Below are 25,749 nucleotides of genomic sequence, written 5' to 3'. Positions count from 1 at the left end.
AAATTATTCTCACAGGTAAGTTTTAATATCATTTTCTGCTTCATGATTTCTGTTTCTTCGTATTAACTGATTGTTAGGGAGCCCATCTTGCCTGCTGCTATATGTCAAATTATGTCCGTAATTGGCCTAAACTCACAAGTGCATTTTATTATATCCCACTTTGTGATGAGGAAGGGGACATGGGACCTTCATCCAAGGGGAAGCATCAGAGGACTTGGACCCATTTTTAATCCCCCATTAATAAACCTTCTAGAGTGCCTGATCCATGCCCCTGGACACACAAGTTGCAGCCCCTAAGAATTTCTTTCTAATTTTCTAACCTTTAGTAAATTATTTGGCTACTAACTTTAAAGAAATGATTAACTTGATCTTCTAGGAGTTTCTTCAAATCAAAGAAGCAGTAGGGAGTACTAAAAATATAAGCTTTAGTAGGTACCTCATAACTTACAGAACATCTATTTTCAATAACAAAATGAGCATATTTGTTACCATGCCTTGATACTCTTCTGATTAATGTTTGAACAATATCAAGCATAGAAATTATTTTACTGATAAAGAAATATTAATATGTTTTCAGATTCAGTAATCACCCACCTGTGATGCAGCATTATCTCCCTTTCATGAATTGCAAACTGAAGACTAAAAAAAAAATAGGTAACATTCTCCAGGTCACCCAGCTGGTGGATGTCAGAGCTGGGACAAATTGCTTGCCTTGTGCCTGAGTATACTTTGCATCTGTGCTATTTAGTAAATTGCATCAATATTTTAACACAAAATTCTGCAATGACATTCTGTGCCATTTATCCCCATTCTCAGTGAAACTTCAACATTCAATATTCAGAAGGTCTTCTGATCATATATGCAAGGCACCTCTTAAAAGTCCTGAGGCATTTGTATTCAAAACCTTTTACTTGAGCCCTGAGAACATAATAATTTATATTTATACCCTCTACAACTTAGAGATAATTACATGGCTGTTGGGCTATTTTTTAAACTATCTAACTACTGTTCAATAATGGCACTTTTGAAAATTTACTGGCATCTAATTACCAGAAAAATCTTAGTAAATGCAAACGTCGTGCCCATTTGACAGACCTGAGACAGTCTATTTAAGAAGAGGAAAGAAATAATCAACACTCGAGTAACCAAGGGGGTATTAGTCTTCATATGTCAGTTAAGTTGAATGATCAAATTTTCTGAAATCTATAAAATGAGTTGCATTACCTAATGATATATATATATTTAATATTAAAATAATAGTTCTTGCAAAGTATATTTTCAATAACATCAATATTCACAATTAAATAAGATTACTATAAGATGATAAATGTAGAGTATATATCACTTAAGAGTATGTAAAAGGAAAACTACACACAGATATAAAATCTATAAATTGCATGAAATCTACATTTATGCATGTAATTGAGTAAACAGAGATATATAGGAGTAAGCTTATGATTGACGTGAATGACAGTATTTCTGAAATTGATTCTTGAGGTGACCAATGAAAAATATACTACAAGCTTTCTTAGCACAAATTTACTTAATAAGTAAAATCTTCCAAAAATCAGAAAAGTTATTTTGAAAATGCTTTCAAAATTAACTAAACTTTCATATAAATATATGTTACATATAAGTATATATGTAATTAAAATAGTTTTGTAGATAAAAATAAGAATTAGCCTTTTTTAAAATTTATTTTGAAGAGAAAAAAATTTTAAAAACAATAATACAGAATTCCAAAATAAGATAACAGGAGATTAACAATGGCTAATATTTAGCTCAGCGGCACAGTGCCTGCCTAGCAAGCATGAGGTCATGACTTTGATTTCCAGTACCAAAAAAAAAAAAAATGGTTAATATATTGTGTATTGTTATCTTCAAATTGGCTGCTCAGATTGTAAGATATAGGCATGCATAACTAATCAAACAATATAAACACAACCTACTTTTTTCAATAACTAAAATAGGCCAGTAATATAACTATCTTATTTGTTTTAAATTCACTGTATAAAATTTTAAACAAATGTAGAATGGTAAAAAGAACCTCTTTTATTCATCACCTAGATTCAGCACTTCATCACCCAATTATTTCAACATTTTCAGCACTAAGATTTGATATTTTTCATATTGTTCCCAATCTGCTCTGATTCATTCCACTGCCTCACTGCTGTTACACAAATATCTGATATTGTATTTCACCTGAAAATGGGACAAGCATTTAAAAATTTATATTGTGCTAACATATGATACCTTACAAATTTAATAAACATTGAGTTTGAATTTTAATTTTTTATAACTAAGAAATGAGAATTTGAAGTTAAAGTATCAATATGTATGCCACTGAACAATTACTATTTTCAAGAAATTAGAGAATATCACTTACCAATAAATAACACTTACAGAAAATTACTGCAATCACTTCCACCAGAGACTAAATAATATTAACATAGCTTAAGCCACTCAGTATATTTCTCATTGTTTCTCCCATATCTGATTTTAAAACACAGAAGTAGTCTTGTACTATATAAAATACTGAAATATGGTTTAATGTTCGTATATATATATATGTTAATTCAAAATGATCCCTATTCACTAGTCAAAATTCACAATGTTTTGTACTAATTATAACCTAAGTTTTTAACTAAAAAATAAGAAAATATATTAGCTTTTCTATTGACAGGACACAGGGCCTGATGCCCACCACTAAAGGAAGGAAAGACTGACTTGGCTCGTGGTTTCAGAGGTTTTGGTCCGTTTTCAGCTGACTCCAAAGCAGAAATATTACTGTAAAAGGGTGTAGTGAAGCAAAACTGCTACTTCATGTGGCCAAGAAGCAGAAGAAAGGAGCAGAGTGGTAGGGAAAGATGCACCGTCCAAAGGCACCCACCCCCATTAATTACCTCCAACTAGGTTTTACCTCTGAATATCACATTCAGCTTGAACATCAATGGATTGATCCACTGTATATTGCCCCCAGGATCCCATCACCACACAAGGAGTCACTTAATTCGGGCAAGGTGAACTGAATTAAAAATAAGAATAAGCTTAACTGGCACATATATAATGCTATAGTTCCATTTAATGAATTCATTTATTCAAAAATGATTTACTAGGCACTTACTGCATGTTCCATATATTAAATAAAAAAATAGCAAATAATAGCTTCCCATCTGCACAAAGCTATAATCTCATGAGAAACTAGACAATTGAGAAATGTACCTATAAATGTATCATATAGCATCCTGCAGCAATAAATGCTATGAGAAAATATAAAGCCAAGTAAGCAATAGTCAATGACATGCAGGAGAGGAAATCTGATCCCTGAGGGAAAAAAATCCTATGTATAGTAACTTGAATGAAGTAAAGCAACAAGCCTTACAATGGTATTTTAAAACTGGCAAGGAAAAAAATCTTTGATTTGGCAATAGGATTAAAGTCTTAAAAGAACTGAGGAAGGCCACCAGGAAGTACATGGAAAGACAAGGATATAACGTAGAAGATGAGTTATCAGAGAGTCAGGAATCATATCCTGTAAGGTCTAATAGGCTAAGTTAAGAGCTATCGGTTTTACAGTAAACCACAGAAGGATTCTGAGTATAGAAGGAAAGTGATCTAAATTTTAAGTTTAAAAGAGCACTCTGACTTTTGTATGACAATGAAATATAGAACAACCAATGTGGAAGAAAGAAGAAAAGTAAAAGTGCAGCTGAAGGGGTAGGATATCAACCAGGTGACAGAACACAGGGCTCACGACTCTTCTTTCATTCACACTGCACCAAATAAGAAGCCTTGAGAAACTAACTGAAAGACTTTTGTACATTGAGTGACTAGAAAATTCACATTTTAAAATAAGTAAGGAAAAGCTGAAACTTACCTGTACCCCATCTCTGAAAGGGAAAATTGAGGGGAACTCTCACCTCCCATTTTCTCCAGGATGAATAAAAGTTTTAAAGCAGACATCTATTGCACCAAAATTTATAGTTGCTTCCCAAAGGATCAACCCCTAAATCACCAATCTCTGGAAGCTGATGGGGCATTCACTAGTTTCCCAAGACCACTAAGAACAATGACATGGTTTTAAATGGTCATGTGAGCATTTCCTAGGACTCTTCCCTAATTCAGTGCAGAGCTAGCAAGTGATCAGGCTCAGCTACTGGGATAGCCCAAGAGTGGGTTGCATTACACATTTAATATCCCAACCTTTCTATCTAGTTTGTAATCTGGAAGCTGACAGAGAAGATAATCACTAGTCCCCTAAGAGATTGAATAAGCACATAGGCAACTCCATGGCATTATTTCCTGACATGTTTCTGTGATAAAACCAGTCCTTCAGCTGCTCCCTAGATGGAGAAGGACAACCCACCTAGTTTCCCAACTTTTCTGCCTGAAGAACTGGCCTCTAGCCCACCATTACCTGAGGACTTAAATATTTCAACATTTCTGAGTTCACTAAGGATGACAGAAAGCAAATCAACAGGTTGAAAGAGCATGTAGCTGAGCATGGTGGTGCATGCCTGTGATCCCAGAACTTGGGAGGCTGAGTCAGAAGGATCAACATGAGTTTGAGGTATCTGGGCTACATAGTGAGTTCATGACCAGCCTGAGCTGTATAGTGAGACCTTGTCAAGAAAGAAAGAGAGAGAGAGAGAGAACACATAGTCTAAATGAGAGTACACAGGTTTTTCAACATGACTCCTCCAGATCAATGAAGAGTGATAGGCAATAAACTGCAGCTCCAACCTTATTTCTGCAAAGGAAAGGAATTTGTAAATATATCTACAATATCAGTTTTTTTCAGCTTTCATTTTAGGGACTTACTTCTATCTTACCTGTTTCAAAGTATTGAAAGGATTTAAGACAAATCTTTTGGAGGCCACTAAGGACAAAAAGGCCATCATGGATGAGCCCAAACTTTTGAGAGGCACCAATAACCTCTGGATAGGCTTATTGTTGAAAATCACCTCCAATACAAAGCCACTCTACAAAGACTAGGAAAGGTAGAAAACAACAGAGAGAGTGAAAAACTAAATAAGTAAAGAGGTAAATATGTTCTAATTTTAAAAACTAAATAAGTACCCGAAAACCAATCACAATCAAATGTAGCTACTTGATTTCCCTAACCAATAAAAATAGTCATAAAGCTGCTCACCAGGATCAAGACAGCAATGCATAAACATATGAGAATTTCAACAAAAGTAGAAAAACTAAGAAAAGTACCAAATTATAGGATTGAAGAATATGGGGCACCAGTGGCACATACCCCTGCAATCCCAACACTCAAGAGCCTGAGGCAAGAGGCTCACCGGGAGTTCAAGGTCAGGATCAATGGGTAACTAGGTTGAGCAGAAAAAAAAAATCAGTGAACTTGAAGGTAAATCACTGGAATTTCTGGAGTGAGAAAAACAAAAGGAAGAAAAAGAGTGAAGGTACTGGCATACACATTATGGGAATTCCAAAATGAGAATAGAAATAAAAAGAGCAAACAAATTTTCAGAGAGATAATTGCTAAAACTTCACAAAACTGAGAAAGCAAGTGGATAGTCTGACTATGGAAGCCCAAAAACATCAAATAGGGTAAATCAGAAGATATTCAAACCAAGACATATTATAATCAAAGTACAAATTAAAGACAAATAGTAAGTGTTTAAATCATGATAAAAGCACTTTTTAGCTTCAAGAGACTACATAAAACTCATTGGAAAGGTAAACAAACAAAGCAGTCTATTATTCTAATGATGAATATGCATATATTTAAAGTTGTAAAATCATCCTTTAAATTGACTCTTTATCTTAATAATGTTCTTTGTCTCCAAAGACTATTTTTCTCTCAGAGTCTATTTTGCCTGACTTAAGTATAGCCTCTGTTACTCTCTCTGGTTTCCATCTGCAAGGAATATGGTTTTCCATTCTTTTAGTTTCAGCCATATGTATCTTTACAACAGATGGAGTCTGCTGTAGGGAGAATATAGTTAGGACCTTTCTAAAAACATCCCTTTAGTCACTCTATGCGTTTTTCCTGGAGAATTCAATTCAATTGTTCATTGATTTTTGTCTTGTTTTATAGATTTCTTATTCTTTTCTTCCCATCTGCCTTTGTGAATGATGATTTTCTGTTATGATATATTTTCATACATTCATTTGTATCTTTCTTGCATATTCTACAGTTTTTGCTTTGTGGTTACCATGAGTTTATACAAAACATAGTTATTACAAACCACTTCAAACTGATAAGTACTTAATTTCAAGTGCATTCCAAAACACTATATATTTACTCCATTGTATGATTTTTATATGAGAACTAACATTATTCTATTGTGTATGCATTATCAAAGTATAGTAACTGCAGACATTTTAACAGTTTTTCTCTAACTTTTATGCTAGAGTTGTAAGTTACTTACATACTATCATTCCAGCATTAGAATTCTGAAGTTGATTATATGCTTATTTTAACCAATGAGTTTTATGCTTTCATATTGCTAATTAGCATCCATTCTTTTCAACGAGAAAAACTTCCCTTAGCATTTCTGGTAAAGTAGATCTAGAGTTGGCAAATTACCTCAGTAATTATTTTTCTTTCTTTTTAATTCCTTTGGAGGAAGATGGGGAGAGATCTAAGGAATATTCATATTCCTTCATTTCTAAAGGACAGCTTTGAAGAATAAACTATTCTTGATCACCAAGTTTTTTACTTTCAGTACTTTGTTTTTTCGGTTTTTTGTTGTTGTTGTTGTTGTTGTTGTTGTTTTTGGTTTTTCTCCGGTACTGGGAACCGAACTCACGACCTTGCGCTTGCCAGGCAGGTGCTTTGCTGCTGAGCTAAATCCCCAGCCCTACTTTCAGTACTTTGAATACATCATTACATGTTCTCTTAGCCTGTAAAGTCTCTACTCAGAAATCCACTTGTAGCCTTCAGAAGGTTTAAATGTATGTAATAAATTTATTTCATTTGTACCTTTCAAAATTGTCATTGTTTTAGTTTTTTCCAAAACTTTGTCTTCTTTGGGTTTAAGTTGTTTAGTGACTTTGACCTTCATGTGCAAAGATGTCCTTACATATTCCCAGATTTGGCAAAGAACTCAGTCATTTATTTCTTTAAATATTGTTTTCAGTCCTTTCTTTCTCTTCTCTCTTCTGCTGCAGCCACAACATAATTGTCAGTTCTTTTGATGGAGTATAGTGAATTCTGTAAGCTTTCTTCACTTCTTTTCATTCTTTTTCTTTTCCTCTGACTAGATTATTTAAAATTACCTATCTTTCAAGTCCAAAGTCTTTTGCTGGCTCAAGTTTGCTATTGATGCAATGTATTTCATTCTTTATTTTATTCTTTATATTCTTCAGTTCTAGAAATCCTTTTCTTTTCATGAGTTTAATTTGTTAAGCTTTTAATATTTTTATGTATTCTCTTTTTCTGATTTCATTGCTTTGCCTGTGTTCTCTTATAAGTCTGAGAAATTAATTATTTTCATTCTTTTCAGGAAATTTCCTAGATCTTTAGTTCTTTGGAATTTTTGGTGGAATACCATCGTATTCTTTTTATGGTGCCACAGTTCCTTGATTCTTCATGCTCCTTGAAGTCTTGTATTGCTATCTTTTCACTTAAAGAAGCAATCACCTCTGTCAGTGCTTTTGATTAATTTTTAGAGACAAATGTTTTCACCTGTCAACCTAGCTAGAGATTCTTAGACTGTATCAGACCTTTTAATGGATGAACACATTCCATATCTGTTGTTCCCTTTTGGTGGTAATTTTACAACTATATATGTTCGCTCAATCTCACTATACCAGGCAAAGTGCAGAGAGCTTTCTGTTTGCTTATTATCCTTGGGTGGTATTCTATAATGCTCAAATATATGTGCCTTCTCCAAGTTCTGCAGACTAGAGATGGTTATGCTTGCAAAACACTTGCACTTCATTTTTTTTTTTTTTTCTTTTTTTTTTAGTACTGGAAATCAAACTTAGAACCTTGTGTTTGCCAGGAAGCTGCTGTGCCACTGAGTTATCTCCCTGGCCTTACATTTTCAATTTGAAGGAGAATACTCAAGAAGCCAGATAGGGAGAGGGACACTGAAGTACACAGAATATTTCGCTTGCTCGTGGACCTATTACACATGTTCTTCAGGCAAGTTTTCCCAATCAGCTCATAAGCTGAATTTTTGACAGACTCCAAGATGTAGTTAGTAGGTTGGCTGGCTCCTCTTTTTTGTTCTAGTGGACTCTTAACTACTGTGCTGTGCTGATCACCCCACTAATCTGGATGAGAAGATAAAGAAGTCCTCATAGGAAGTATTCCACACAGATAGAGAAGCCAGTCCCTCACTTATTATGGTCACAATTTCCTCCATAGGAGAAATCAAATCATGGCTACCCCTTGGCACTGAGCTATTGGCAGACAGGCAATGTCAGTACTGTGTACTATTCTTTCTACATTCTTGCTGTAATTATGTTCTAGAATTTCTCCACTGATTGCCATGACTCTCACAGATGTATTCACACCCATGTGTAGTCAGAAGCAGTGTTTCTGCAGGGATATGATGATAGGAAGCTACTTTTATACTACCTTCCTGCCACCACTCTGTCATACTCAAGAGAAAATAGGGCATATCTGAACACTAATGAGAATGACTGCGTAGAAAGGAAGTGATGATGCAGGAAAAAATGAAGTAATTTTAAGGAAAATTCCTCAGGTCAGCTAAAAAATATATAGGCTCAAATACTGCCACAACCCTATGGGTGTATAATCGTAAGTACAGAAGCAGTGACACTCAGAATGTAAGTAAAGAAAATGGCTACCTGCTTGTTTGATGGCATGTTCACTGCCATGATTCTCAATCAGGACATCGCAAACACTAAAAATAATAAACTTTCTCAGGACATTCTTTTCTCCTTCTGATCTGGGCCATATGCTGACTGTTTCAGGCATGTGACCTATCTTATGGTTCTAAAAAAGTTATTTCCAAAGTAGGGCACCAAAAGCAAATCAGGTATCATCCATAGGTGCTTTTAAGAAAAACACGATTTCTCAGACTCTAACACAGGCTAACCGAATCACAAGCTTTAGGCACAGAGCTCAGTAAATATTTATTAATGAGATCTCCAAGTATTCTGATGCAGAATAAAGTGTGAAATTTATTGTTCTAAAGGAAGTAGTTATACATGAAACTTCTAAAACTGATCCCACACCCCATTATTTTCAAGCAACCACTCCCCCCAATTAATAGGTTTACTATCAGCAGCAAACCCCAGCACCCCCATGTAAGTACTTGTTAGCACCAATCCACCTCCATTCTGACAGCCTTCAAGAGAAATAATAAACCACATAAATACTATCCTTCCTACTCTATACTCTTTGCAGTAACCATATTCAAACTTATGAACACTACTTCTATATTAAAAACAAATTTTCCATCTCCATTGATGAAGAAAAAGCCTTTGCTAAAGTCCAACACTCATTCATGATAAAAAAAAACCCTACAGAAAATAAGAAGAGATGGTCTGTACCTCAATCTGATCAAAGCCATCTATGACAAACCAATGGTTAACATCATACTAAATGGTCAAAAATTGAAAGCTTTCATTTTAAAATCAGGAACAAGACAAGGATGTCCACTGTCACCACTCCTATTCATTATAGTTCTGGAAATATTGGCTACAGCAATTAGACAAGAGAGACAAATGAAAGGAATAAAGATAGGAAAGGAAAAAGTGAAATTATCATTATTCAAAGATGACATGATGCTATACATAAAAGGCCCCAAAACCTCCACTAAAAGGCTTAGAGATTTAATAACCAAATTCAGTAGCATAGCTGTACACAAAGTCAGTACTCAAAAATCAACAGCATTCCTGTACACAAACAACAAGCAGACTGAGAGAAATTAGTGAAACCACACCTTTCACAATAGCATCTAAAAAAATGAAATACTTAGGAATCAATCTAACAAAAGAAGTAAAAGATCAATACAGTGAACATTATAGTACTCTGAAAAAAGAGATTGAAGATGATATCAGAAAATGTAAAGATATTCCTTGCTCATGGATAGGAAGAACTAACATTGTAAAAATAGCCATACTCCCTAAATTTTTGTACAGATTGAATCTAAACCCAATTAAAATACCATTAATATACCTCACAGATCTAGAGAAAGCATTCCCAAAATTAATCTGGAATCAGGAGAGACCTAGACTAGCAAAAACAATTCTGGGCAACAAAAGCAAGGCAGGAGGCATCACAATCTCTGACTTAAAATTATACTACAAAGCTACTGTGATAAAATCTGCATGGTATTGGAAAAAAAAAACAGACCTGAAGATCAATGGAACAGATTAGAAATTGCAGACACAACTATAAACACACTCAGCCACCTTATTTTTGACAGAGAGCTAAAAAATATTCACTGGAAGAAAGATAGCCTCTTTAAGAAAAGGTGCTGGAAAACTGGCTTTCCACATGCTGAAGACTAAAACTAGACCCATGTCTGTCACCATACACTAAACTAAAATCAAAATGGATCAGAGATCTAAATGTTAAAACAGGAACACTAAATCCACTGGAAGAGAAAGTAGGTAAAAATCTTAAAGACATAGGGGCAAGCAGAGAGTTCATGAACAAAAATCAAACTGCACAGCAATACTTTAAAGATTCAAAAACTGGGATCTCATCTTATGGAAAAGATTTTGCACAACAAAAGAAATCATTAATACGGTAAAAAGAAAACCCACGAATTGGGAAAAAGTTTTAGCTGACTGCCCCTCAAACAAAAGACTTCTATCCAGAACATATAAAGAATTAAAAATATCAGACCCCCAAAATTCAAAGACCTAATCTACAAATGGGCATCTGAGATGAATACACACTTCTCAGATGAAGAAATACTACCAATGCCTAGTAAATACATGAAAAAGTGTTCAACATCATTAGTCATTTGAGAAATGTAGAATAAAACAACACTGAGATTCCATCTCACCCCAGAAAGAATGGCCATCATCAAAAAATGAGCCAATAATAAATGCTGGAGAGGCTGTGGGGAGAAAGGAACCCTACTCCACTGCTGGTGGGAATTTAGATTAGTGAAACCACTGTGGAAATCAGTCTGGAGATTCCTCACAAAACTAGAATTAGAAGTCCCATTTAACCCAGCTCTTCCCCTTCTGGGCATTTTCCCAGAAGAATTTAAAATGTCATACCATGCCATATATGTGCCCACATGTTTATAGCTACACAATTTGTTAATTGCTAAATCTTGGAAACAACCCAAATTCCCATCAACTGAGGAATGGATAAAAAAGATGTATTTTTATACAATGGAGTATTATATAGCTATAAAAAAGATAAACTCAAGGGTTTTGTAAGTAAATAGATGCAACTAGAGACCATACTCACAAGTGAAATAAATTGGACCCACATGTGTAAACATCATATTGTCTCCCTGATGTAAGAGGAGGTAAAACTCAAAACATACAATAGATGATATGATGGGGAAAGAAATTGCTCAAAGGAAAGAACAACTGGAATGAAGGAAAGAAGAATAAGAAAGAAGGCAAAATATAGATAGATGATAGATAGATAGACAGATTAGATGATAGATGATGATAGAGATAGATAGATATAAGTATATAGAAGAATAGCTGGGATAACTGTATTACTGATGTCTGATGGGATATTGAAAGAATAGTTAATGCTTAAAATTTTTTATATTTTGGTGAATTTTGCATGCTTATATCTGGTCATCTGGGCAACTGATTTGAAGACAACAATATGCAATGGAACAACCATTGGTGAATTCCTGCCATCTTGTCTAGTGAAATTCTGTATTATCTCTAATGTTTTATTTAATAAATTTTTTATTCTCCTTAATGGTTTAAACAATCTTGTGTTCTTACATCTGGTAATCTGAGCAACATAGATGAAGATAACAATAGGTAATATAACAACCACTGTTAATCTTGATCATTTTATTTTGAAACCCTGAATCACTTTTGATGTTCTTGCTTTGTCTTGTTTATATCTGTGATATGTTGCTATTGTTCTTTATTAGTTTTTAACTGTTCTCTTTGTTTTTTTTTTTTTTTTTTTTTTTCTCCGGTACCGGGAACCGAACTCACGACCTTGCGCTTGCCAGGCAGGCGCTTTTGCCGCTGAGCTAAATCCCCAGCCCCTTTAACTGTTCTCTTTAAAATAAAAAACCGAATTTTCATTTTCATGAAAACATAGTGATGCCTGAGCAAAGAATTATTTTAAATGTTTATTATTTTTAACAGATTTGTTTTTTAAAATATGTTAAAGAGTCAGTTCCTGTTATTAATATACTAAATATGACAGGAACATAAAATAGATACATATTTCTGCACTTAAATACCATAATTGTCTAGGTATAAAATATTGCTGTAAATCCATTATTTTTTTCCTGACATTGCTATGCACACACTGAGACAGTGAGTCTTTGGGAAAGATGTGAGAAACAAATTAATCTGTTTTCCCTGACTTGGGGCAGAAGTTTGCATGTTGTCTTCCTACGATTTCAGGAAACAAATTCTTCAGAAGAATACAAAGTCTATATAAATACATGAATAAGATATATAGCTGAAATATGATAAGCTTATCCTATCAAGATGGTATTTAATTTTTCCTCTGGTTATCATTTGGATTGATCACATTTTAAGCATGAAGAATAGTCTTTTTCATACTTTAAATGTTAAAACCCATCTCAGTGGGAAGTATTATAAACTCTATTTAATGTGCTTCTTTTATAATATAAGCATCACCTTTGTCATACTAAAATCCATTCTTTTTTAGTAAGATAAAATTAAAAAGAACTCCAGGGAATATAATTAAAAACTTGGACTATATATCTTCTAAGAAACCAAGTGATGCCTTCTCAGTGGGGATTCCTATGTGCTTTCCCACTGTGGTTAAGTTCATAAGTGCAGTTGAAAGGATCCGTGCTGACTATAATTACATTCTAAATTAGCCAATATTAGCACAGCACAAAATAACTTACATAACATGCTTGCTATGTTAGACAATCAATTACAGTTCAGATGAATCCATACAGAAATCCATAATTTTCACAGGATCATCATTTTTGTAATTTAGCACATTATTACAGCAAAGCATTCAAAAGGTCAGGTAGAACATGAAAAGGAATTTCTAGTAGGTAAATGTTTCCTTATTGTCACAAGCAGGTGAGGAAACTGATTGTAACATGCTTGATGGTATCAGAATTTTAATTTATTTTGACATTCTCCTTCGAGTATATTTAAAAATAGAGAACAATTTTATCTAACACCTGATAAAATTCACACAATACACTATGAAATATATGCCTCTCCTTTTGAATTTTCTGTACTGACTTCCTAACACTTTGGAAGATTGTCAAGGTGAAGAAGAAATAACACAAAGAGACGGCAGCATGTAACTGAGTACCCACCTATAGCTGAGAGGCAAATGTTTTGTATTTTTCAAATTTGAGAATTCAGTAGTATGCTATTGCCCCCAGCTTGACTTATTGTAGTGCCACAAAAGACTCAGCCCAGAAAATTCTTATTCATGCTGATGCATTAAGTATGGAGAATTTACTATTTTTCTTTTAATCTGTAGGCTATACTTCTCAAAGAAAAGGGAATTCCCTTTATATAATAAAAAAGGAAAAGCAAACATTTTTGCAAACAGTATCTTGCTATTTATTACTTGTTACCATGAAAGAGTAACATTACCAATTTTCCCTAGTAATTTAAAATTAGCAATCACAGGAGCCTTCATATTACTCAGTAACCTCAACAAAAGATATTCCGCCACAGCTCTTTGGGACCCACAACAAAAAGACATAAGCCAATGGATTATGTATGATTAAGAAAATTATTTGGACTATGCAAACTGACCCTTGATATTTAAGCCACCATAATTCTAGATCAAAAAAATTACATATACACAACTGTCTGACGCTCAGCCTTAATTTTTAATTGCCAGAGCTCCTCCTTGGTATAAGGCATTCTCTGAAAAAGCCCTTGTTAAAACAATTTTTCCCTGGAGGAAAGAGAGAAAGGTATTTTCTTCCAAAATGTTAGCTGAAGTTTTCCTTTTGTGATGTTTGAAAACCAGATCCTTTAAAAAAAAAGGATAATAAAAAAAATGAAGACATGGGGAGAAGAAAAGAAATGATCAATACCGTGTGACCCAATTTCAGCAGGATAAACTCAGAGATGCTTCACCAGGTGTGAATGGCACAAAGGCAGAGGGCACTGATGCAGGGGAGAAAGTGAGATAATTTCCTGTCAAAGGCAACATGCTGTGAAGAATGGAGCCTGGAGACCAGGGCCAGAGGGCCACAGTTCAAATCCCACCTCTACCTTTCACAAGATATAAGAGGAGACCAGCTCTCTTACCTGCTCCAAGTCAGCCTGCTTCCTCTGTATGTGGGAAAAAATCATGGCTCTCCACAAATACACACTGAGTTCTTGTGAGGATCAAATGTGTAAAGCGTGAGGTCAATACCTGACATGTGGAAACAACCAAAAATGTTTGCTCTTGTTATCATTACTATCACCTAAAGTTGTCCCTGTGCTAAAATTAAAGACATTTTCTAAGTCTAGTGTACAGAGAAGGAAAAATGAACACATTGCTCTATTTCACTTCTATGCTGCTGCCATATTTGGTTTGTTTGTGTAGCACCATCTTGGTTAAATCCCCCCAGCACATAAGTATTGCCTTGGAGAAAGCAAGGAGTCAGTTGGAAAAGTGTTTTGTGTTTAGTTTACCTGAACATTCTAGATAAAATCTTGTACTCTGCTTTTCCCTGGAAGTTTTCCTGCTATTTTGAATTAAAAAGAAGCCAAGGCAGCTTGAAGGGGTTGATGTGCCTCCCTCAGCACCAAGCTGCAAGCAGGGAGGAATTTGGGAATGAGAAGCATCAGGCTCATTAATAGCTCAGAATTACTAACTAAGCTCTTTTTTTATCTCTGGCTTCTCTCCTTTATTACTGTGTTGTTTTTTATTGTTGTGCTATCTCAGATAACTTATACTTTGCAGAAAAAGATGTCTGAATTGCATAAAAAAATTTTAATAAATTCTAGATGTCAACTACCACTTTGTCCCTTCATTAACAATACTGTATCATTTGTGTAAAAATCTGTTCAGAAAATAGATCTCATGGTTAAGAACTCCTAGTATAATAAAGTTGTTAAAAATTAAAAGAATATGTTAAGGAAATACAAATATGTACTAAATGAAATCTATAAAACAAGTTTCATGTAATAAATATGAAGCTCTTTTCCTTTATTTTATTTAAAGGGCTAATGATCCTTTTTAAGAACAAAGCACAGGAATGAGATATTCATAGCTATGAAACAAACAATCGTGTAACAATCAAGGTAGCGATGTAAGTTTCCCATAAGTGTGTAATTGACTGAATCATGTTTATGTTTATTTACTCAATATCAACTGAGTGTCTCCTCTGTACCAAATACTTTTGTAGGTGTGTCAAGAAGCCATGAATGGAACAAACAGAACCCTACTGTGTGTGTTTGCATGGCTGTTGGAGGTAGAGGGATGAAGTTAGAATACAACAACAAAAAATACTTAAAATTCTTAACATGATAAACAACTGTGAAATAAAATCCACCAGCCAATGGGAAAGGTGAGAAAAAAAGACATTTATGAAGTACAAAGAGGTTGCTTTTTCAGTAGGGGGAAGTAGAATGCATCCTAGCGGTGAAGAGCTATTATGGCTTGCATCTAGCCATAATGGCTTGTTCTTCCAAAGCCTCATGCTGTCATAGATGGGGCTTTTTCAGAGGTTGCTGAATCTAGAGTGTATGATTGGTTCATGGTGCGATACTAGGATTAAGTTGCTAGGATTAAGGATAGGTGATTACTGAATCAGTCCACTGATTGGTTTGGCATTGCCCTAGTCCTGGTTTACAATTTTCGCCTGGACAATACAAGGGACAAAAAGTGGCTTGTCAGGTCCCTTACTTGCTTGCTTGCTTGCTTGCTTTTGCTGTCTTCCGCTTGCCATGAACTGTTTCTCCTCTGCAATGCCCCTCTGCCAAGCCACCCTCCCTTGGACTCAGCTGATTATAGACTGAAACCTCTACAAACTGTGAATTAAATAAACCTTTCCCTCTTTAATTTTGAGTGTCAGGTATTTTATTCCAGCAATGAGAAAAGTAGCTAAGACAGTAGCATTTGAGCAAAAGCTAGAAAGGATGGACGAAAGCCAGCAGGTGTCTGGGGAATGATCACACAAGCCAGAGGACATGGAAGATGCACAGGATCTGAAACTGGCTGGGGCTGGGAAAGAGGTAAAGAAGGTCTCAATACTAAGAAATAAGTCACAGAATATTCTGGTAAATGTATGATGTAGAGCCTAAAATGTCATTCTGAAGACATTGCCATTCTTTAAAGAAGTCAATAAAGAGATGTAAAAGAGAAGATAAATTGTCAAATGACCTCTTTGCAAGCAAAAATGGGATCCAGTACGCAATGCTAGACAAAAAGCAGAGTAAGTTTAGACACAGTTAAAGGAGGAGAGCAGCCTACAGGGACCAGTGATGGTGAGTGGACACATGTGATGTGACAAGCCTCAGAATTCTCTTGTGGTTGTTTTTATTTTCTCAGAAAAGTAGCATGTTTACTAACAAAAAGATCATTATTCCTGCATAAAATTTTCAGTGAGAGATGCTCCAAATGTATGTTGGAGAGAACATGAAAGTTAGAGTTCAACATCCAGCCTGTAGTGGTGGCACATGCCTGTAATCCCAGCACTCCAGAGGCTGAGGCAAGAGGATTGTTGTGAGTTCAAGACCAGCCTGGGCTACAAAGTGAGCTCAAGGCCAGCCTGAACTGCATAGTGAGTCCCTGTCTCAAAAAGACAAAAATAAATAGATAAATAAAAATAAAGTTCAGCATCCAAAATACAGTCTAATAAAGTTATCCTGTCCAATAAGCCAAGAAAAGACAAAGATGTAGCTGTCCTAGGAAATTTGCGTGGTGACAAATACATATCACAGGAGTGACATACACTGAGGCCTCCTCTAATACAAATCTGATATGTTCTGTTATCTCATTATTATTCCTGAGTTCTCTGACTATGGAGCCAAACCGAGAATGTTGCCCTTAGTAACACAAGATATAAAATAGTAGAGTCTATAGCCAATAATATTTATTCATAAAAATGATTAAAAGCTGCACAATGACCAACTCTTCTAAATGTAGTACAATCTTAGCAGAAATACTCTAATAATTATTCAAAACCTGAGAAGTCCACCGTGGTCTATTCTGATCTCCGACCCTTTGCCAAACTGTAGTCATACGCACACCCTCGAGGCCAGTGTGCAAATGGATGATTACAGATAGCACACAGTCCTGCAAACTAATTCAACCTTGCCTTTTGCTACATTGCACTTCCTTGGTCTCAATTTTATGCACAGATATTTCCAATCCTCAAAACATTTTCTTTTTCTTTATTTTTCCAAGTTAGAATAATTTTTTTTTGTTTCCGATCATTTAAAATAAATGATTATAAAATAACTACAATTGTAGGATTAAGTTACTACTGCACTTTCTAGCAGTTTAAAAAATAAAGTTCTAGTTTTGAGAAAGTAACACATCTACTTTCAAAATGTGGAATACTATGACATAAAGGGCTATAAAATCTGAGGAAATAGAGACTTACCTGTTGAGTGGAAGACATTTTTGACAGGCAGAGAACAAAGACCTTTCCACAGCACTAATGTAAAATTAGATTATTTCTGATCTTAATCCATATTTAATGTATATCCTCTTTGGTTTTCTTCTGTCTTGTTTCTCCAGTGTTGAAAGGAAGACATTTACTTTGGGACTTCTGAAGCTTTATTAAAGTTAGGCAACAAGAAGGGTAGACAAGGATTCTTCTGCTTACAATTATTAAAAAGCTGAGGAGACTACATCAGTTGCACCTGTCCCAGAAGACGTTCCTGATTAGTTACCACTGTCCAAGAAAAGAGGCCCGGGGGTCTATGGGAGGCTTCATTCTATAGGCCTCCATTTCCTCCTCAGTGGGCTACTGAATTTCACAGATGCTAGATAAGGTCACATCCTCTCATCAGTCTGCACGACCTCCTTGACTTGCAGAAGATGGGCTTCCTCTACATTCCATGTCCTTTTCAATTTGTCATGCTTCTTTTCTTGATCATCACTCTCTGAGCTGCTCTTTCAGAGCTTCTTCTTTTTCTTTTCTTTTTCTTCTCCCTTTTCTCTTCTTTTAGTTTTTTCTGTTGCTTTTCCATGAGGATTTCAGGGTTTTTTCATAGATTCTTCTCCATTTATATTATCTGTAATGCATTCCTCTGAATTAACCATTTCCTCCCAACTTCCTTATACAGTAGGAATACTTGAAAAACAAGTGGCAGCATTTGTATCCCCATCTACCTTCTTTGCAGGAGGATCTCCAGGTATGTGTGTGATTGTTGATCTTCACGTCTTCCTCATACTTGGAGCAGGCAATAGCCCACTCCTGTCCTATAGTGACAGTGCCATGTCTTGAATACCCTATGATGTCTTCAGTCTGGGATAAGAGCAATTCAACTTGAAGCATATCCAAGTGTTCTTGGCACCTGGATGCTCCCTTTTCGATGTTCTTTGAAATCTTTTTTGACTTTGAAGGTCTTATAAAGCAGCTCTGGTTTTGTACGATTTGCCTGCAGATGTACTTCAGATTCTCTGCCATAGGCTTCCCAAGCAAACCGCCGTGTCTGAGCCACTGAAGTAGTATATCCTGTGTATCTAATGAAGTTATCTCCAGTGTAAAAAAATCACTTCAGCAGTATTCTTCCCTGCATTTGCATATGGATCCTCTCTCAGTGCTCTAGTGTTTGGATCATAATAGGCAGAATTTGGTTCCAAATTTCTCAAATATTTTGCAATCTCTTCTTGAATCCTGAGATTCTGGGCAGTGATTCATCTCTTGAAGTCAGAATTCTGTCCAAGCAGATGTCAAGGTCATCTGTGTATTTATCTTCATCCTCATCTTCACTGTTCTGATCTTTTTTCCTCTGAGAGTGTGGCTCCTCCTCTCCCCACTGGTGTTTTGGTGAATTAGCTAGTTCTACAATTTTCTTGAGGCTAATTCTTCTTGGAATTTCTGGCCTTTCAATGTTCATTCTGCCAGATCAGCTCTGGCATGCTCTTTCACAACTATCATGTGTTCTTCTGGACTACAGCCATTCCACAGATCTCTCTTCCCACGGTAGTCAAACATCAACTGAGTCTGGACATGTTCATCTGGAGCTATATTAGTACCTATAAATTTGTCTCTGACTCTCCTAGGTCTCTCAAAGCAGTCTTTCTTTTTGTGTGTCATGGCCCCACAATTTTCACATGCTTCTTTGTGGCATTTAATAATTATGATGAGCTGACTTGCTTTTATTTTTCTGGCTGAGGTCTTTGATGCTTTCAGGCAAGTCTTTTTGATGGATCAATATACCATGGCACTGAAGACTTTTCTTTCTTCACCAACTTCTGCAGGAGCATTGCCCAGTTTCACTGTTCTCATAACTCCTTCTTTCTCCAGTCCTCTCTAGTCACTTCTTTGGTTCCTCAAATTCACTTCTTTGGACCCTGACAGGAGTGCAGCACTAGCTGTATTCACAGCTGTTGTCGACATAATAATGGGGCTTTCTTTGGACCAGCTATACTTTGAGTCTCAGTAGCCACAAGGAGCCAGTAACTATCATATTGGAAAGTACAGCTCCAGTAAATCTCATGATTCTAACTCCAGTTCAGCCACCTCAACTCCAAAACCACTCAGTGTAAAGGTAATGAAGTCATGGATCCCTCACAGCATTTTCAGCAGAATAAGAATGGTTTTCTTTTCTCCCTCATTTATTTTCCTAATTTTGTACAGATATGATATAACGGAAGAGCCTAATATTTCTTTCAAAGGCCTCCATTAGGGGGCATTATTTAAATGTCTAATAATTAATTATTAAATGAGTTTAAATTATTTCCAAATGTTCTGAAATGTGGCTTCCTTAGCTCCCATATTGTTGTATAGCTCATATAGCACTCTGCAGGAGCTGTGCTGGCATTCTCTTTGCTAACATCTTTATGCAGAGCAAGAGTGCTCATACGTACCACGAAGAATCTCCAGATATAATTAAATACTATAATTAATCTTGTGGACTATGCATGATTTCAATGTATGATCTAACATAATCCTTGAAATTTTACTTCACAACTTAATCAGGCCATTGCAAGAGGAAATATAAGAATGGTAATTAATTCATTACAATTACAACTTATAACCCATTTGCCACACATTTGTGATGTTTATTTGCATCATAGTGTGATGCAACTTTTTAAAAGTGACATTTTATTCATGTCTTATTATCATTTTCATCTTCATCACTACCATAGAGATTTACATCAAACGCAAAATGTATGGTAATCATCATTTTACTTTTCAATCATTAAGTTTATCCTCAAAAGGTAAAATGATTAAACAGAATTCTGCTGAGGCTCTAGGAAAATAGGATTCAAAACTAGGTAATTAAATAACCAAAAAAATCATGGTGATGATTTCAAATTTTCTTTAGCAATTAATGAGACTAGAAATAATCACCTTCCTGACTTTGTGGACATGATTAGAAATGTTTTCAGGCTAACGGTAAATTTCTTAGGCAATGTTCGAGTGTAGTCAGAACAGAATTTTGGCATTTTTAAGGTCAGAATCAATGAACACATAAAGGCAAAGTAGAGTCAAAGGCTTATTTCAGTGGTTCGATCAGCCAGTCTTTTAGAGATGACATATTTTAGAACTCCAAACATACATCTGTGCCAGCAGAGATTTTTAATTAGCTTCCCAGCTTAACAGCAATAATGGAGGGAGCAGGACTTGGGTCACCACTTAGTGTGTTTTGGATCCTTTGAAAACTGACTTTTGTTCTCTTCTGAGCCATGGCATTGACTGCCCTGCGTCCCTCCATAGGAGTTTTGCACAGGGACAAATCAGCTGTGGCACAAACAGTTTCTAATTAACGGGGACAGGATATTGACCGGGGTAACCATTGTTTGACAGAGGTGAAAGAAAAGTTTTAGGGCCATGAACTTTCCATTACATTCAGAAATGATTATGCTCTCAAGACTGTATTTTGATCGTTACCTTTCCACCACAAATATTGGAAAATTCTCTGTAAAAAATGTTACTGCTGTAGCTGCTACAACAAATGGATGAAAGATCACTGCTCCATGGTCATTCTTACCGTGAATCAGCTCTTCTAACTGAATCTTATAAAATTTATTCCAAAACTTAAGAAGACTATCAGTGTATCTGAAGATGTTCTGATATAACCTTAACGCCAGAAATACAGCTTGGAATGGTCACTGTCACACTGGTCATCAAGCACTCAGGTTCTTCTCCGTTGATGGAACAATCTCCTCAAGCAACAGGGATGGCAAGAAGTAGGGGAGACTGAACTTCAGGAAGCTCTCTGCTTCACTTCACACAGAGTTCTGTGGTGATGGCCAAAGCATTAACAAGTCATTCCCAGAGGTCCTCCCCAGTCAGAAGGGACCACCTCTGTATGATGACATACACAGATGTTCATCAGCCTTTCTTCCACACTCTATTCACTGAATTATATTTATTTCAGGTACTACAAATGGGGTTCCATGTATAGTCTGTTAGTAAAATATTTCCATTTTGACCTCTTATAATTGAACGGTTCAGTACCCATTGTGAATGTGATAATGTCACATAGTATGCAATAAATTTCCTCTGCTTATTAATAAAGTTATGATCACAGAAAAAGAGATTTTAAATAAGTAAGTCAACCACCCCTGTTGTACCTGAATCCCCTCCACCCCAAGTAACAACTATGCTCAGAGACCTTTGTAAAGGTTGGAAGCATTCCATGGATGAGGAAAAGCAAAGGAAAACATCCTCATGTGGGAACATGCCTGGTACACATGAAAAGCAAGTGAGGAGACCAAGATCAAGGGTGAAGAGCCTGATATGACAGAAATAATGCTGATAATTCTAGAGAGGGGACCAGAAAAAGTAGAAGGAAGGCAGATACGTGAGACATTATAGGGAGTGGAACTGTTATTCTGAATGTTATGGAAGAATCTCTGGGCAAATGAGTGATCCTAACTGTGTTTTTCAAAGGATCATTCTGGTTGCTATGCTAAGCACAGAATGAAGAAGGGCAAGGCCAACAGCAGGAAAGCAAGATAGCTCTTCAATAGTTCAGACAAAGATTGATGGAGTGGGGAACAAGGGAATTAGCTGAGGAGATAGTGAATAGTTATCGTCATAAGATAATTTTAAGATGGAACAAATTGAAATTCTTAATGGATGAAATGCAGGCCCTGAAATAAAAATGGTGAATCCAAAGTTCTGTTCCAAGCAGCTGGAATGACAGGATTGCTTTTTACTGAGCTGAGGGACATTAAAGAATGAACAAACTTACTAGCATTATATAAAGAATTTCTTCATGGACAAACTAAGTTTTAGTTGCTTCTCCAAGAGGAAAAATCAAAAAATGGGTGAGATGTGCAAGCGGGCACTTAGGAGAGATATGTAAGTGGTATCTAAGGCCATGACTGATGAGATCAGCTTGGGAATGGCAAGTCAGTGACAAGTACAAAGACTGAATCCCGGGTATTCCTTGTTCCAGGGATGAAGACAAGGAAACAGGAGAAGCCAGCGAAGGAGACTGAGAGGGAGTACTCTACAGGTGAGGAGGTGAAAGAGTAAAGACAAATAAAGACCTGATTTGAAAGACTAGAGAAGGGTTATCTGAGCAAAATGCTGTTGTAGCTAAGGAATCTGAGAGCAAGCACTGGACAAAACATTGCAGAAGTCCTGGGGTCTTCACAAGGCAGTGGTGGTGGGCTTCAAAGTAGAGTAGGAGTCAGAAGAAAGGAAGGGGGAGAACATAGATGACTCCTCCAAGATTTGCTGTAAAGCGAGTCAGTCTCCTTTTTCAATAAGGTTTCAGATAAGTAGCATTATACGCACGTGGCTGGTGAGCAAACAGATTCTGAAGAATTAGGTTAACATACTAAGGTCACGGAGCAAGTGTTCAGACACAGAGCCAAGCAAAGCCTACCACCATAGCAAGTCTAATTTCAGCTTCTCTACTTTCACTAAATAAAACCTAGAGCTATTCTGAAATTGCTACAGTACCAGTATCAATTTAAATTCCATTCATCTTGTCTAGTAACTCATTTGTCCCAGCACAGGAGTACTGTCTTTTGTTTAGAACATGGCTGTTCGTCCTGATGGGCTTGGATAGTTATGTCCATTATATTCTTTATACTTATACAGTAAAAGTGTAGAACTATTCTCTTATTAAATACACAGTCCAGTATATTCTATATTCCCCATTTCTGTATAATACAAATATATGAAATAAGTGCAATTATTCTTGGTTTTGTTCTGTTCAGAAGAATTCAAGTACTTATAATTTTTCTCAATTTTTTAAACCAATATATAAATCCTTATACATTTTTATTTGAAAAACCTAGAATCTTTATATTGTATTTTGTTTCATTCTTTCTTATACAAGACTAATTTAAGATTCTTAAATTTTTGAATAGATCACAAAATAGTAATATTTTAGTCTGAAATGTTCAAGTGAAAACATTTCCATCTATGATCCTTCATAGTTGAAAAATAAAGAAAAAGAAAAGACAATTTGCCTTATATTTGCTGAAATAAATGTGCTTTGAGCTCCACTGTCTCTTAGTGGTCATATAATAGTGTAGATTATATGAAACGTGTGTAGATGGGGAGAAAATGGTAAATGATGGGCAATAAACAGAGCATGAAAAGATGAGTCTTCTATAAATGGTCAGTTTACTATAAACAACTTAGTACCTTTGAAGCAAATTTAATAGAAGATAAAAGCATAGGCACTAAAGAGATTGAAGCATTGTAGCAATTTAGTGTATGGTAAATTAGCTGACTCTAAATAGTATGAAAATGTTGAATTATATAGTAAATTTAATAGGAACAATTGGGTTCTCATTGTGAAGAAAATACCTCACTCTACATATAGAAACAAATCTTGAATATTTTGAAACTGTAACTATTTTTAATCTATAAAAGTAATAAATAGGAAGTAAGTTAAAAATAGCACAATGATCAACCTAATTCTCCTTCTGGTCAGGCTGAAACCATTGAAAATAAGCAAAAGTATATAATAAGCTTCAGAATTAAACAACAATATAAACTGAGTCCCACTTAAAAATTTCAACAGTACTTTTAGAGTGATTAACAAGGCAGTTTTAAAATAAATCAAGGAGATAAGATTTACAAAGCTAACCAGAGTATTGAGGAAGAAATAAGACAAGAACTTATTTTTATTTTAGAAAAACATACCATAAAGATATGAGAATGTCTAAGTCTAACATCAGAAATGAACTTAGCAAATAGATATGAATCATGCTAAGAATCCAGGAAAAAAATCAGGTCTTAGTGAGAGATAAGTACACAATATTGGAACATATCCACTGGGAAGATGATAGTATTACACTGTTACCTTATGCCAAACACAAAAACGTGATTTCAAACAGTTTGAAGAGCAAACCCATAAAAATGGTAGAAGAAAATATAGTAATACATTTACTATCTTATATTATAAAAATAATTTTAATCAAATTACAAAAGACTTTAGCAAAATATAAAGCCTTTCACAGAGAAAAAAAATTATTATGATTGCATATATTTAATAGTGTAATAAAGGCACTATAATAAACTTCAAAAACAGGCAAAACCACAAAAGAGGTATACTTATAATATACATAAAAGGCAAATAATATTCAGAATATTTAAGAAAATACAACAAACTGCCAAATGGAAAATATGAAATTAAAAGCTAAAAAACTTCCATAGGTTAACCAAAAGAGTGAAAAATAGAAATGATTAGTAAAAATATGAAAAACTGTTTAGCCTCACTAGTAATCAGAGCAAATCCAAACAAAACAATAAGATGCATATCAGATACTCTTTTAGAGATGGATTAGAGGGAATGTTAACAGTGGCGCAGAGCAATATAAATCCTTGTGTACTATATTCTGGGAAATACATGTTATACTATTTAAAGGCAAATAGCTTTAGAGAAGTTACTGCATTCTCAGTGTGCAAGGGTTTACGACTTTCTAACAACTTAACCTAACAAACTACTAGTACATGTAAACCACAAAATATCCAAAGTGTCTTTATAATATTATATACACAGATAGGCAGACACATCTGGGCATCTACCAATAGGGGAGCGATTAATTAAAAAAATAAACTGAGGGTATATGTGTAAAAGAATAAAAACTTAAAAATTTAAGCCTGTGTGATATCTATATATTCCAAATTACGGAGATGGTGTTCATAATTGAGGTGAAAGTGTAAGTTATAGTACAAACTAAGTAGCACAGTCCAAGTTTGTAAATAAATAAGAAAATGAAGTGACCTATATGCATCAAAATATATGCAAATATTTATTGTGCAAATATATACACATATGTATTATATGTGGACATTCAGGTCCATAATTAATACTGACTTTAGAATTATGAAATGGTTGAGAGATAACAGTTAAGAGTGGTAAAATGTAAGAAAGGTAATTTGGGAAGCAAAACCACACATGAACTTGTGTTTAAATATTTAAAGGGTATTCTAAAATAAAACACTAGTGACTGACCTATTTTCCAAAGAGCTGTGTTGTAAAGATGAAATTGAATGCAATATTTCTTGGCAATGCTGTCTCATG

The 25,749-nt window shown here is 35.2% G+C and overlaps 1 pseudogene; it reads right to left on the bottom strand.

The window, feature by feature from the left end:
• Window positions 1-17,963: 17,963 nt before the first annotated feature.
• LOC102011715 lies at window positions 17,964-19,643 on the bottom strand (annotated as a pseudogene).
• Window positions 19,644-25,749: the final 6,106 nt, after the last annotated feature.

Source organism: Chinchilla lanigera, unplaced genomic scaffold, assembly GCF_000276665.1.
Source record: "Chinchilla lanigera isolate Chin_1 unplaced genomic scaffold, ChiLan1.0 scaffold00001, whole genome shotgun sequence".
Classification (NCBI taxonomy): domain Eukaryota; kingdom Metazoa; phylum Chordata; class Mammalia; order Rodentia; family Chinchillidae; genus Chinchilla; species Chinchilla lanigera.
Note: the sequence above shows the minus strand (reverse complement) of the source record. Positions and strands in the feature narration are given on the sequence as shown.